The sequence below is a fragment of the Gymnoscopelus microlampas genome (assembly GCF_963454915.1).
Source record: "Gymnoscopelus microlampas genome assembly, chromosome: 6".
Lineage (NCBI taxonomy): Eukaryota > Metazoa > Chordata > Actinopteri > Myctophiformes > Myctophidae > Gymnoscopelus > Gymnoscopelus microlampas.
Genome location: NC_139943.1, coordinates 4,231,148 through 4,247,249, shown reverse-complemented (window position 1 = coordinate 4,247,249; position 16,102 = coordinate 4,231,148). Strand labels below are relative to the sequence as shown.

General features: G+C 39.3%; 1 long non-coding RNA gene across 1 annotated transcript; it reads left to right on the top strand.

The window, feature by feature from the left end:
- Window positions 1–1,783: 1,783 nt before the first annotated feature.
- LOC311046829 lies at window positions 1,784–6,678 on the top strand. The gene is made up of 6 exons (XR_014600931.1): window positions 1,784–1,970; window positions 2,439–2,567; window positions 3,724–3,852; window positions 4,110–4,219; window positions 4,328–4,411; window positions 6,419–6,678. It is a non-coding gene; the product is annotated as an uncharacterized lncRNA (long non-coding RNA).
- The last annotated feature ends 9,424 nt before the right edge of the window (window positions 6,679–16,102 follow it).

Sequence of the window (16,102 nt, the reverse complement as noted above, 5' to 3'; positions counted from 1 at the left end):
TACATGGAGATTGTAGTTTTAGGATAGGTAACCCGAGAGTCTATTGTCAGTCTAATCATATTATATAATATGGGGGGAAACAAGCCTTATCTCTGATGTCAAATTCAGCCTTAAAGGACAACTTTAGTTTTTTACAACCAAGGTTTATATTTTAGCTTGTAATTAAAGTAAATAAAAGATGAGCGTAATTTTTTTTTAATTTACTGCTTTCTATAGTTTTAACAATTTTTGCGATATTTTTTACAGTGGGCGGGGGCATTCTGTCCGGTGGCTAAATATGCCTTTTTTACACAATAAAAAAGGTCCTGTGGTCTTTGATGGCCAGATGTGAGTTATTGGGGGCTAGAAGAGCTACTGTAAATAATATTAAAGAAAACACCGGGTTACTGTGTAAAGAAAATCCTATTTAGCCACCGGACAGAATGCCCCCGCCCACTGTAAAAAAGATCACGAAAATTGCTAAAACTATAGAAAGCAGTACATTTTAAAATTTTAACACTCATCTTTTATTTACTTTAATTACAATCTAAAACATAAACCTTGGTTGTAAAAAACTAAAGTTGTCCTTTAACCACCCTGCTGAAAAAAACAGCACAAACCAGCTTATGAAGGTTGCTGGTTTTAGCTGGTATGAGCTGGTCTTGGCTGGTCTTAAGCTGGTTTAGATGGCATACCAGGCTGGACAAGCTGGTCAGGCTGGTCAGGCTGGTTTGCCAGTGTAGTTGGTTAGCTGGTCACTAAGCTGGATTCTGCTGGTCTTTGCTGGTCAGCCAGCTGGCTGGCTGGACTGACCAGCAAAGCCAAGCTGGTAGCTGGTCTTTGCTGGTCAAATGGGTGGACAGACCAGCAAAGACCAGCTTAGCAGCTGGTAAAGTTTGGTTAGATCAGTGGTTCTCAACATGTGGATCGGGACTCCCAGGGGGGTCCCCACGTGATTTGGGGGTGGTCCCCAGATGACAGTGAAGTGACAATTTAAGGACCTTTAAGACCTGTTTAGTACCAAAAAAAACCCCACCATTACTGCATCAAAAGCTATATCAACAAACTATACTATAAAAACATTGAAAATAGCAGATCTACAAGCTCACAACACCTTCCTTGCGAGGCGTTGTGAGCTTGAAGATCTGCTATTTTCACAATAGAGTCAAACTAAACGTAAATGCATCAACTCCTACATTCCAAGTGCTTATCAGGGTGGGGGGTCCCCAGCTCAAATATGATTATATAAAAATCTAAAATATATAATATAATATTATATTATATTATATATAATATTTTTAAAAAAATATTCCATCAATTAATAAAAAAAAACAGCAGATCTACAAGAGTTGTGAGCTTGCAGATCTGCTATTTTAACTAGTTTGGATCCCGGGGAGACATCTTACCTGCCATTAGACTGTGAAGATTTTCACAGTCTAATGGTCTAATTGCCCCCCCCCCCCCCCAGTATATACAGTATATTTTACATTACATCTTGTTGCATTCGACGCGTTGTGAGCTTTGTGATCTGTTTTTACAGAGAAGTGGGCCCTTTATGGGCCCTGAGTAGTGTTGCCATATCTGCTTATTATAAGCGACTTTGGGCTTGTTTTTTTTTTTATTCTTTTTGAAAATAGCAGATCTACAAGCTCACAATGCGTTGCAAATGCGACGCACTGTGAGCTTGTAGATAAAGCTCTATAAACCTATGTAGGTGTCGCTTCTTTTGGGCTTAATTGTTTTCACAGACCTGGCTGCTTATTTCTCTCACAAAATCTGGCAACAATGTCTCAGCTGGCTCGCGACCCTTGAACTCTATGCTCCCGACCGCTCGCGACGCGCGGGGAGAATGAATGCTGTCTCGAGTCAAGCTGCCTGCTCTCACTTCATAGAAAGTTAAATCAATTGCATTGCTTTAGATTCATAAAAAATAATTATAAACCGGCTTCAGAGAAGATAAAAGAAAGAAGAAGAAGCGGCGGACATTTTAGGTGAGTGTTGACACACAGAAATACTGTTTATGTAGGCTTTTTAGCCTACTATTACTGACTGTATTTATAAGTGCGTAGGCTGCTGTGTTCTAAGTCAATCACAAGTCATGACCCAACATTGTTTAGTTATATAATGTGTCTTGATAAAGGGATTATGACAATAATTACAAGAAATTACAGTGGGAATATACAATATAATTTTTAATATAGGCCACTATCTGTACTGCTTGCCTGTGTGCTGCTCAAAACTAAATTCAAAATCTGGCGTGTGTGTGTGTGTGTGTGTGTGTGGCTTTCAGTGATGAAGCTACAGAGTGTTTTAATATCCTGTGAACTCTGAACATTAATGATTCGCTTGTCTGTCTGTCTGTCTGTCTGTCTGTCTGTCTGTCTGTCTGTCTGTGTGTGTGTGTGTGTGTGTGTGTGTGTGTGTGTGTGTGTTATTATTACACATTTCTTTGGCTGCAGTGGCCAAAACGAATGGTTTGCAGGCAGCCCTACTAAAACAGAAAAAGGAACCCAAGAAGAGAGAACCATTATGTGTTATGCCCCCCCCCCCCCCCTCCCCTCCCACAAAGAAAAGAAAACAGTTTGAAGGTAAAGTGATATTGTTTTGTGTAATATTAAAGTAATCATTGCTTCAAACTGTTCAGTAACAGGGGTCTCCCAGACTCTCCACCTCTTTAGTAAGCCGAAAATGCATTTCCAGGAATACCAAATTTAATCAGAACTCTGGATACAGGATAAATAAGTGCAATTGGAAGTGATGACACAAAGAAGTGGGCATGCAACATTGGAACAGGAACACTTAACATTGAAGCTAATGAATAGGTACTCTCTCCTGAAATTGGCAACCCATCTGAAACTGAATTGTCTACTTATTAAAGAGATTGAGAGACCCCTGCTTATTAAGACCGGGAACGCATCTGTGTCATTTTTTTTTATTTCTTTGGCCATTCAAAAACTTGGCCATTTCTTTGGCCATTCAAAAACAGCAGATCTACAAGCTCATAGCGCGGCACTCGGTGTCACGCTATGAGCTTGTAGATTGCTATTTTTGAAAATCTTTGAATATATATTTTTTAAAGCGAACATTTGTACCTCAAATCTTTTTCCTTTTATTTTCAAAAAACTTTTAGGATTTAGAGAACATTTTTAGAATCGGCCTCAGGTCTTAATGGGTTAAAGCTGCACTATGTAACTTTCCTCTTCTCCCCCGGATTTGAACCCGGTTTCCTGAGCAAGTGCTTTTACCATTGAGCTAATAGAGCGTGCCAACGACTCGTCACCATGGGGCGCGTGGCATAGTAGCTGCAGACATACTTGAGGGGGGCAATGTTAAGTCAACCTGTTTTATACCCCTCAAAGATGTCCGCCGCTACCAAATGACACTTGTTGACGCCCCCTTCAGGATTTTTGGCACGCTCTATAGAGCCTGCCTGCTTGCTCAGGTGATACATTGAACCTTGACCATCAGATCAAAATTCATGTCAGATCCTGTGTCTAGGTGAGACATGACCTTTGACACTAAATGTCTCAATAGAAGAGCAGGCGAGACGAAATGCAACCACCCCAATTATATAAGTTATATAGTATTATTTGTATTAACATACTCTAACATACAGATTGTATAAGTTATTGTATTAATATACTCTACGATACAGATTGCATAAAATTACATTTTATTCCACTTTAACTTTATAACAAAAAATATCTTGTTTTATCCAAAATATATCACTTGCACTACCTTTAGACTCTGACTCGTCTGAATATGGTGGAGATGCTGTTGTACCCCAAGCTATCCACGACGAAATGTCAAGTACAGTCGTACCCAGAAGAAGGCCAAAGAGTTGGAGCTGGACCTACAGCACCTTAAAACTAAGTAAGCAATGACTAATTTTAACGAAACAGTTGCATGAGGTTGCTCTTCTCAAGTATATATCTATATGTTGGTTAATTGTTCTCATGTTCTTTTTTACTTAGATCTTGACCACAAATGTTAAAAAAAACATTATATAGAAAGCATGTTATATGGAGTGGACAGATGCTAGGTTCATTATTAAACTGTTATCCTACTAACGCATACATCAATTCATTTGTTTTTTCTTTTTTTTCTCCGTACCCTGTTCATGCTTTAAGATGCAACAAATTAGAGATTGCAAAACAGAAACTGGAGGAAGGGCCCCAATATAGCTCTGCAGCAAAGCCTGACATCCCTGCTGCAGATAAGCAAACCAGTGACAGCATAGGTTTGTTTAGACAGTCATACTGTTCTACGGAAAATGGTGACAATGTGTACAATATAAGTACTGTGATACTGCCAAAAGGAGCTTAAATGTGATTCTCTACATTTTCAGTTGCAACTTCCTCCATTTCCTCTTCCCCCCGAGTCAGACGATTTGGCATCGACACCTGGGATGTTTGACACCAACGGTGACAAGGTATTGAAGAAACATACTGTGTAGGACAGTGGTTCATAAAAGTGGGGTCCCCAGGGGGTTCCACAGTGTCCCCAGCTAAATAAGAAACAGTTAAGCACAAAAGCACTATTTCAAAAATAGGCAACGGGTCATGATGCATCGTGAGCTTGTAGATCAGCTAGGTTTTGCTATTTCTGAACTATTTTTGAACAGTTTTGCCTATAGATACACACGGAGATAGACGGGAACGCCCATTCGATTTTGGCTCGGGGGAAAACACAACGATCTGCCTCATAGAGTTACATCATACACGATCGTTTGGATAACTTTCAGAGCTATTTTATGGACGATAGAAACATTGTCAGCCAAGAAAAAATCTTATTTTTAAGATATATGTGACTAAAAAGACCAAACATTGACAATCTATGAGCTCACAGCGCGTCGGAACGCGACGCGTTGTAACTGTGAGCTAGATTGGCAATGTTTGGTTTATGTTCCCCCCAGAATACGTAAACTGGGGTTCATGTGGTTTATCACTGATCAGATTATCCTTATATTTTATTGCATTAGTCAAGTTTCAGCACAAGCACCACCTAGACCGGAGATGTTTCCCTCTTTACATCTCCGTCTGAATACTAAAACACTCGCCCCAAAACACAGTCGCCCCGGGGCAAACCCGCCGGTATTCACCTGGTATTCCTAAACATAACCTCAGTAAAACTATGTCTAACCCTGAACTTATTTCAAACCGTAATACAGATGCAAGAATACAAGAACCGCTGGTCGGTGGAAATGGGGGCGAGCGTGTTTTGGGGCGAGTTTTCTGGTTACCACCCGTCTCCCTCCGTGTTGCCAAACATGTTTACATATGCACAGTGTTTAATCGCCTGGTAGAGACACTATTACAAGATATGATCAATTAAACTTACCATTATATCGAAACCCAACAGCCATTAAGTCATCAATAATGTTTATAGTGAATTTGAAGTACAATTTAGAGACTGTTTTGTGAACGGCACGTACCGACACCATTATCATTTGGCGACATGCATCATTTGATATCATGCAGGATTTACACACTGCTTTAGCTCCGTGTTCATTGCCAGATTAACAATTGTGTTTTCTGTAGGTTTTTAAACGAGGATAGGTTAGGGTTTGGCTTGTTTTGTGTGTAAATCGCTGCATGTTGCGTTTCCAAACTGTAATGGCGTCGATGTCTCCTGTACTAGGAATTCACTAAAACGTGTTCTATAAACATCATTGATGAATGAATGACTTTTGCTTTTTGATATTATGATAAGTTTAATTGATCATATCTATAGAAAATGTAATAGTGTCTCTTACCAGGCGATTAAATCAGATAACCTCGGGCCATTGTGTTGTGTTGGATCCTCTGTCCAGTCAGGACAACATTCCAATCGGACTCTTGTTTAATTTGCTAATGTAACGTTCCTTGTCGAGTGGCAACAAGGTTCTGTGCCTGTGATCTGGCAAGCCATGACGCCTGCTTTTTAAATTGGTATACTTTTACAGCATGTGAGTTTGAAAACCCCACATCCCTCTGTCTATACCAGCTGGGGGAAATTTGTGTTTTCCCCCGAGCGCGCCTCCGCCTCCGTAGGTACGGCCCACTGATGATGACACTACCCCGTGTGGATGTATGGCATGCACAATATAGGGATGCCAGGCACAAAGGGTTATTTCACTACTGTTTTACCAGCTAGTATGTAATCCAATGACATTGTACTGTATAATAATTACTTTAACTCTCCCCACCTACAGTATAGACAGTTGTAGAATTCTGTACTAAATTTAATCCAACAATTAACATCTTCTCTATTGGAGGTCCATGGCACCAACTCTTTTCCAAATAGGGTCCACATTTGGGGGTCCTTGACATGAAAATGTCATTTCTTTACAGTAGACTGTTTGAAGTGTGCCTGCTTTTGTCCAAAATGAAAGTCTGGGAAATGTCATGGTAAAATGTGTTTTCATTTCTAAAACATGTCTTGCTTTCTTCTGTTTCAGGTCCACATTGGCTCTGGTGTGTGGCTCCAAAAGGAGATCTGGAAGATGGTGGCAGCAAACACCAAGGACTCCCTGTTCATGAATGAGCTTGCTGTTGCCATTTGGGGGACAAGAACCCTGAAGACCATGAGCCTTACAGACAAAGAATGCCCCCACTAGCCCCCCAAAAGTTTCTAAAGATTTAAATCTAAATGTGTTAAGTTCATGTTTAATGTTCAAATATGGAGATATGTGGGCTTATTTATTAATAAATTCAAATGATAAAATCTTGTGTCCATCTTTTCCAGTAAATCTAATATATTTTAATGTGTAATGAAACATTTATTATCCAAAGAACCTTTTTTTTCTGAAGAACCATTATAAAACGGTTCTTTATTGAATTAATTGGATCCTCAAAGAACCACTTTAGAAAAGGTTCTTCAGAGAACCATTTTTTTACATGGTTCTTTGAGGAACCAGAAACGGTTCCTCAAAGAACCATTTTTTGATGGTTCTTTAATGCACCTTTAATGGTTCCTTATTGAACCATTCGAATAAATGGTTCTTTAAAGAACCTTAGTGTAAAAGGTTCTTTCTGGAACCAAATATGGTTCTTCTATGGAATCACTCTGAAGAACCATTTTTGGTTCCAGATCGAACCGTTATTTTTCTGTGTGTACTGTACTGTGAGCCAGGGTTCCCACGGTCATGAAATTCCTGGAAATATTTTGAAATTAGAAAAACAGTTTTCCAGGCCCAGGAAAAGGTTTGGAATTAATCAAATGTTTTGGAAAATGTTCAAAACTGTTAGTTTTCAGGATTCAAATTCTAAAAGGGCAAAAGTAGCAGATCTACAAGCTCGAAACGCGTCGCTTCGCGCCGCGTTTCGAGCTTGTAGATCTGCTACTTTTGACGCTTTTGTGTGACGCTGTAGATGAGAGGTTTCTCCCCGACAGCAACAAAATACATTGTTTTTGTCAAACATTACGTGAAAGACAGGTAAAATGTGGTAAAATGCAGTGCTACTTGATACGTTGTTAGCTTGTAGATCTGTTCTTTTTGTCACGTGACACCTTCGCTCGAGTCCGTCTTGGGGCATTGATGGCAGACTGGTTTAAGAGTCTCATTATTGCACTGTATGATTTCTATAGTCCTGGAAATGGGGTAAAATACTTTGGAAAAGTTATGGAAAAGCTTTGAAAATTCATTGTTAAAAATGTGTGGGAACCCTGTGTGAGCACTGAGCAGGAATGAAAAGTTATAATGTTGACTAGGTTGACATGTTATTGTGAGGATGATTCACAGAGAACAATAGGACAGGAAGAGCGTGGAGGCAGGGTGATGTGGAAGCGGAACCTCAGACCACTTCCAGCCATCATAAGACCAACAGGCCACTGGCATTTCCTCTATTAATCTAATGGACTCGCTGTTGTCCAGTAGTGGAAAGTAATTATACATTTACTCAAGTATTGCCAGTGCAATTTTGATGTACTTTTACTTTACTTGATACTGTTCTACTCCACTACGTCTCAGAATCCAATCCTGTGCTTTTTTATTTTTACTCCACTACATTTATTTGACAGCTTTAGTTACTTTACAGATTTAGATTATTCATAATTAAAGGTAGGGTGATGTTTTTTGGTTAAAACAAAAAGTATTCTGTTAAAAGGTTAAAGCACTATATTCTGATAGTAATCATTGCTATAGAGTGTGTGTTCAGTAACAGGAGTCTCCCCGTCTCTCCAGCTCTTTAATAAACAGAAAATACATTCCGGTAGGTGTCAAAATCTCAGCCAATCAGGAGAAAGTACCCATTTTTAAGCTTCATTTTTATAGTGTTCCAGTTCCAATTTTGCCTGCTCATTTCTTAGTGTCATCATTTCACATTTCACTTGTTTAATCTATATCCTGATTGAGTTCTCTATCCTGATTGGATAAAATTGGAAATGAAACTGAAACTGAAACGAAAATGCATTTTCTGTTAAATAAAGAGGTGGAGAGACAAGGAGACTCCTAATACTGAACAAACACTCTATAGCAATGATTACTATCACAATATAGAGCTATTTAACACTTATTTTAACCAAAGAAAATCACTTACCCTACCTTTAATTACATTATTTATCAAAAAAAAATAATATATATATATTGTATATGGTATATGATTCTGAAATGGCCATTCTGCATAATCAGTACTTTTACTTTTGCTACTTCAAGTATGTCTTGATGCTAATATGTTGGTATGCAGGACTTTTACTTGTAAAAAAATGATTTTTTTTGTTGTTGGTATTGCTAAGTCCAAAAGTTCTTCTTCCAGCACGGCCAATCACAACAAGCCAGCAGAATGTTGAGTCTGTGTGTCTGGTCTGCTTTCCTCTCTGTCTGTGTCTGAGAGACTGATCACAAATACAACCCTTTATCTAGCTGCAGGAAAACAGTGTGCTATTGTTAGAATTAGGAAATTATAAATATACAATAATACTAGAAACAAAATTTCTTAGACATTTTAAGTGTGCCTGCAGCACGCTAAGTCTGTGCAACCTAGTGTTGGAGAGGTACTGTAGGGTGAAATAAATGTCTTGTTTTAACCAAGATCGTACAAACCTAGCTCTACAGACCTAGCTAAAGCAAAGCAAAGTTTGTTGTTTACCCAGGGTGTCGGACTAAGCACGAAGCTTGTTTCCAGCCGGACCCTGCATGGAAGCCTTGCTCAAGGGCTATTCAGCGGTGATTCATGATTGATGTGATGAATTGGGGAATCGAACTAGGGACCTTCCGGTATCAAGGCCGCCCCTCTAACCACTAGGCCACCGCTGCCACTAAAGCTTATTCCCTAGCTCAGTGAAATGTTATGGACCCAAAATAGTGTCACTACAAAGTACCACCAATCGACTCCAAATGGCCTGAAACGTGCTCCTAACGTTTTTTTTGGGTGGTCAATTTTGGCAGGGTAAAAAAAAAGCAGGAAAAATGAATTTAAAAATTAATTTAAAAAAATTACCGAACGGTGATAAAAGAAAATGTCTGTTTAGTTGACAACTTAAAGGAGTAGTTCACCCCAAAAAAATCTTATTTTCTATCAATTACACACCCCATAAAGCCTTGAATTCATGGATATTTTTTTTTTGTCACATTCCTGAGCCAATAATTTGATGACCGGGTCATCAATCAGTAGGAGACTCAGTGCTACCGGACTTCGCCAGTCATCAAATTATTGACTTAGGAATGCGACCAAAAACGAGAAAATATTCATGACCCACCACTACATATTGTACTCATTTAACCCCTCTAGACCTCTAGTCAACTGGACCTGAGTTGGCTCTGTACTTGGACTGTTTAATTTCAGTCTACTCCAAATCTCTCTTGTAAAAAATAGCCTGTACAATACTGCAGTGGTGCTCAAACGTTTTCATGCCAAGGACCCCCAAATTGATATGTATGTGGCCCGCGGACCCCCACCTGAAAATATGTTGTGCCCAGGGACCCCCAGAAGCAAAGATTTGTGCTAAAAATGTTCGGCATTTAATACAAATTAAAAAAAGATATCCATACATTTTCATGTTTTTTCAAAAATAGCAGATCTACAAGCTCGCTACAAGTTTGTGTATCCGCTATTTTTGAATAGCCAAAGTAAAAAAATATGGATACATGGGTTAAAATGATTGTGACTCTTTATTTATTAACACATTTTGCTGGGGAAATTGTAAATTGTGTTGCAGATTAAACTTTTCCATAGATTTCATAGATAGCTTGAGCTTAATGTGTATTTTCAGATATTTAACCAAACCGTCAATACTTAGTAAACTTGACCTTTCACTCTGTACTTGGTCTGCTCTTTTCTTCCCTCTACACCACCAAACCTCCTGGCAGATCTGCAAGATAGATAGATCTGCTATTTTTGCCTAAAGTTCTCCTCAGAATAGGGACGCTAGGGTTAATGATCCTATCACACAAATATTTGGCGCCCCCCCTGCAATAACTCTGAAGGACCCCCTAGGGGCCTCGGACCCCCTGCCGTACAGTACAAAGGGCTTTGGTTCCTGAGGAAGTTGGACTGCCTCACACACCTTTTGTCAGAAGCATGCGTCTTTGTTCTTGCTTTCATCTGACTTCCTCATTGATCATGTTTCTATGAATGAGAGATGACATCATATGATGGAGCGGCCAAACCTCAGAACCTGAGTACATGTCTCTGTGTTTGTCATGGAAAAAGAACCAGTGTTCCGCAGTGTTGATTTTGACAGCAAAAACGTTTTTTTCGTCATAGTTTTAGTCGACGAAAACAACACTGTGCCGCAGTGGATGCAACAAGTACTCAGATTTGTTACGTAAGTAAAAGTAGCAATACCGTAAGGTAGAAATACTCCGTCACTAGTTGAAGATCATGTATTGAAAATGTTACTTGAGTAAAAGTGAGAAAGTAGTTGCGTCAAAATGTACTTAAAGTAGGCTTAGCGTCAAAGTAGTCATACACACATTTATTTTTTAAGATAATTTCAAAATTTGTCAAATTTCCTTTTAAGAAAAAAAAATCAGTGGAGTAGAAGTATAAAGCAGGGGTCCTCACTCAACGTTTTTCGGCCCAAGGACCCCCTAGCTGAGAGAGCAGGGACCCCCACTACATATTGTACTACATTGTGTTGCAGATTAAACTTTTTCATATTTCATATAGCTTTGTTTGCCAGCACTGTCATCAGTGTATGTTGGATTCATGTCCATGTCCTGACATTTAACCACTTAAACCATCAATACCTAGTAAACGTGACCTTTCACCCTGTACTTGGCCTGCTCTCCCCCCCCCCCCTCTACACCAAGCCTCTTTACCGCAAATAGCCGATCTACAAGCTCACACAGATCTGCTATTTTTGGCTAAAGTTCTCTTCAGAATAGGGACTATACAGTATATAGGGACGAAGTATCCGATCACACAAAGATTTGGCGCCTCCCCTGTAGTAACTCTGAGGACCCCCTAAAGGGGTCCCGGACCCCCTGTTGAAGACCCATGGTACTATAAACTATCAAAAAAAAAAGTAAAAGTACCTCAAAGTTGTACTGTACAGTATATATACTTAGTTACTTTCCACAACATAGTTTGCATATTATCTAAAAATCCCACCTCCCACGTTGGCAGGTATTCCAGTGTGTTGCGTTGGTATTTGATTTCTAAATCACTATTTGAACGTTGCACACGTGTTTGTTTTCTTAATCTATTCAGTCTGTTCACCAAACCTCTGCACGGTGTTGTAATTGTGCTCACGGCTCGACTCCATCCCAGCATCTGTATAACATCTGCATCATAATCACTCTTATTAGGCTGTGTTTGTGTATGGAGTCGTCCTTATCACATTATGTGTGTGTGTGTCCAGCGATACAGTTACGTACCACACACCTGTCCTGTCCTTTATCTCGATAACTTCTGACTCACATTAACCCTATAGAATGGCTGATATTCCACACCGTTGCATGCATGGAATATCAGCCATTCTATAGGGCTAGACTTGCATTATCTTCCGGCCACTTAACCCATTAAGACCGGGAACGCACCTGTGTCATTTTTAGATTTCTTTGGCTATTCAAAAATAGCCAGATACACAAGCTCATAGTGCGGCACTCGGTGAGATCTGCTATTTTTGAAAAATCTTGACAATTTGTCCAAATCTTTTTTTTTAAAGCAAACATTTGTAACTCAAATCTTTGCTTCTATATCAGTGGTTCTCAAACCTTTTCATGTCAAGGACCACCAAAATGTATTTGGCCGCGGACCCCCATCTCAAAATGTTTTGTTCCAGGGACCCCCAGAAGCAAAGATTGTATTTTGATACCAATACCTTTGCACGTATTACTCAAGTAAAATTGTGTATATAGGCCTTTTACTTATAACAGTATAGTATATTGAGTATATTGAGCGGTATTGCTACTTTTACTAACTGTATGTAAAAGAATCTGAGTATTTCTTCCATCGCCCACATCACATTCCTCCTCCATCTAGAATGTTTTAGTCATATAGATTTTTGAGCTATAGTTTCTCATACTTCTCTTTTATCAGCTGGTTTATCATCATCTGATTATTATTCACGTCACGGTCAAACGGGTCCCTGTAGGGGGAACTTAAAGCAGGCGATATCTTATCTTATCTTATCTGCCCTTTGGAAAATGTCTGCTCCTTCTCCTAAATAAACCTTAAGAGAAACCAGCATGGAATCTTCAAAGACAAGAGGGCAAGGGGTGCCATCTCTGGGGGGGGGCGGGGCGTGTCCCTCAGGGCTTACACCCTGACCCCTTCACACTTTGTCACAGTGCTGCAGGAGGAAATACTCGCATTGTGTAAGTAATTGAAAAGTATAGGTAAAAGTATAGCTACGATGCTGTAGCTGTGCTGTCCAAAACTGCTACTTTTCAGGATACAAATTCGAAAGCATCAAAAGTAGCAGATCTACAAGCTCGAAACGCGGCGCGAAGCGACGCGTTTCGAGCTTGTAGATCTGCTACTTTTGATGCTTTTGTGTGACACTGTAGTGTGATCAAGTAGGGCGTTAATTTACGAAAAAACTCAAAAAATAAGAGATTTTTTAAGAGGTTTCCCGACGGCAACAATATAAAAATGTATTAATTAGTAAAATGATACGAGTAAAAGTACAAAAATACTGGCATCAAAATATACTTAAAGTGTCAAAGTAAAAGTACTAAAATGTTTCAAAAATGGACGATCTGCAAGCTCACAATGCTGTCAAACAACTGCAGTGGGAGTTTAAAAAAGTACGATATTTGTTTTACGTATATATTTCAAGTATAAAAGTGCCTCAAACTTGTACGAGTAAAGGTACTTAGTTACTTAGTTTCCACCGCTGCGTGGTCAAGGTCTGCTTATCTTGTCGTTTCCTCCTTCTCAGGTTCACTTCTCAGTGAGGTTGGATTGAGTCCGGAGTCATGTGGCGACTTTAGTTTACATAAGTAATTAATCTATACACAAATTATGTGTATATTTTTACATAAGACGATAAGAAAGATAACATGGAGTGGTGAGGGAAAACATGCCTTGTGAAACCCTTCAACTACATGAACCCTAGAGTACCGGTTCTCAAACTTTATATTAATAACTTTGTATTTGGCCCCCGGACCCCCCCATCTGATTTTTTTTTTGACCCCCAGAAGAGAAGATTTGGGGGGGGGGGGAAAGAAAGTAGAAAAAGAGTTCAAAAATAGCAGATGTATCTGATATTTTTGAACAGCCAACGTATAAAATATGGTAAAGGAGTTAGAATGATTGTGATGCTGTAATAACACATTTCGCTGGGGGACCCCCTGGTACCCCTCAAGGACCCCTGGGGGTCCCCGGACCCCACTTTGAGAACCACTGCCCCAGAGTCCCTATTCTGGGCATATAACAGGCCAACACGTTCGCCCAATAGAGCCGATCTACACAAGCTCAAAACCCATCATAACGAGATAGCTTGTGAGCTGGTTAGTTGGCTATTTTCAATAGATTTGGTGGGAAAACAACGAGGGGGGCCCTGTACAAACCCTTAGGGGACCCCGGTCAACGAAACAGTAGTATTCAGAATTCTGGCTTAACAAGTCTCAAATGAGCATATCTTCTAATAATAGTTTCAGATTTTCAATGAATGACATCACGTGGCACAAAGCATTGAACTGGATCACATACCGTATAGGGGTTTTCACAAGGTTAACTTCAAGCTATGAAAAATCAAGAGGCCAGCACCTTGTACGGTCACCTCTCACCAATGGGAGAAGATTTCAACACGTCATGTGATGCCGCGCGTGAGACCAAGGGGTCTGTTTGTGAGAAAAAAACACTTTTAAAACTCAGCACAATTCCTTCCGATCACACCCTCCCCCCAAACACAATGTTTGACATCCACTCCTGATTAATGGCACACACATACTGGAGCTATACAATCTGCTGTTTCCTCTGCACAGGAACTGATAGTGGATTGTGCACGACAACAAACACATACTGGGGTTTGGTTTGACGTTCCATTATTCTCATAGAAACTACAAATAAATATGGAACAGTTTATGTTGACAGTAAGCTCTTAATTTGGAGCAGGATCGGCCGAGTTTGAAGTCGATCTGTCGGGCGGTTCTTCCGATACGGGAAGGACAGGTGCACTGACGCGCACCTACACAGAGATTATGTGAATTTATTGAAGGCCATTAGCTGTGAACTGGGACTTTTTTAATGTGGCAGCTTGATCAAAAGCTGAGACAAATCTGTGGAGCTTCCTACGGAAGTCTGGTTCTGCCACTGAGAAGAAATCATAAAAATATCTAAATTGTGATTTATTTTTTTGTCACAATTCCAACTTCATACATGCACAATTATTTTTTCCCAAGACTAAAGGCAATATAGTTGGAATTGTAAGAAAAAGCCTTCAGAATGATAAAACCTTCTCTTTTTTGACAAGAAATAATTCTGAAGTCTGCAACGATCACTGACTCACCATCTACTGTACCTGTAAAAATCACTGCCAGTCAAAGTTTATTAACGAAGAAACTATTTTCATTTATTTGAAGGAAGAAAATGGCTCAGAATCAGAAGTTCAGTCAGTGGGTGTTTGTAATGGGATTTGAGTATCAAACACACTTCCTTCAGAATCAACACATATGGTTGACCGGAGTCGCTCAGGGCTCTATACCAGTGTCTTTTCTGTTATGGTGGGGGAAAGCTTTCGCTGAAATTAGCCGATCGACAAGGTCACAACGCGTCGCATTGCGACGCGTTGTGAGCTTGTCGATCGGCTATTTTCAGCAAAAGCTTTCTCCACAATAACGGAAAACAGAAAGGACACTATAGCATAGAGCGCTGAGGGGGTTTAAGTGGTTAGAATAATAGTATCAAGTGGGGGTTGCCTAATAATGCATGTCACACTGGGGGGTGCTTGAAATGGAAAAAGGCTTGGGGTATCAGTGACGTACATGCGTTTACGCAGGACCCTCCAACCTTCCCATGTTATCATTAAAGTGAATTCCAACTAAACGAGGACAGTGACCTCTGTCTTAACCCATTACGACCGGGAACGCATCTCTGTCATTTTAGATGCACTTTGGCTATTAATATACAAGCTCATAGCGCAGCACTCGGTGCCGATTTTGAAAAATCGTGAAAATGTGTGCAAATCTTTGAATATATATATATATTTTAAACATTTCTAAAATATGTTGTTCCAGGGGACCCCCCAGAAGCACAAGATTTGAGTTACAAATGTTCGCTTAGAAATATATATATTCAAAGATTTGCACATATTGTTAACGATTTTTCAAAAATAGCACAAGTTCCAAGAGCCGCGCTATGAACTTGTGCTATTTTTGATGAGCTTGTATATCTGCTAATTTTAAATATATTTTTGATGAGCTTGTATATCCGCTATTTTTGAATATATTTTTGATGAGCTTGTATATCTGCTATTTTTGAATATATTTTTGATGAGCTTGTATATCTGCTATTTTTGAATATATTTTTGATGAGCTTGTATATCTGCTATTTTTAAATATATTTTTGATGAGCTTGTATATCTGCTATTTTTGCATATATTTTTGATGAGCTTGTATATCTGCTATTTTTGCATATATTTTTGATGAGCTTGTATATCTGCTATTTTTGAATATATATTTTGATGAGCTTGTATATCTGCTATTTTTGAATATATTTTTGATGAGCTTGTATATCTGCTATTTTTAAATATA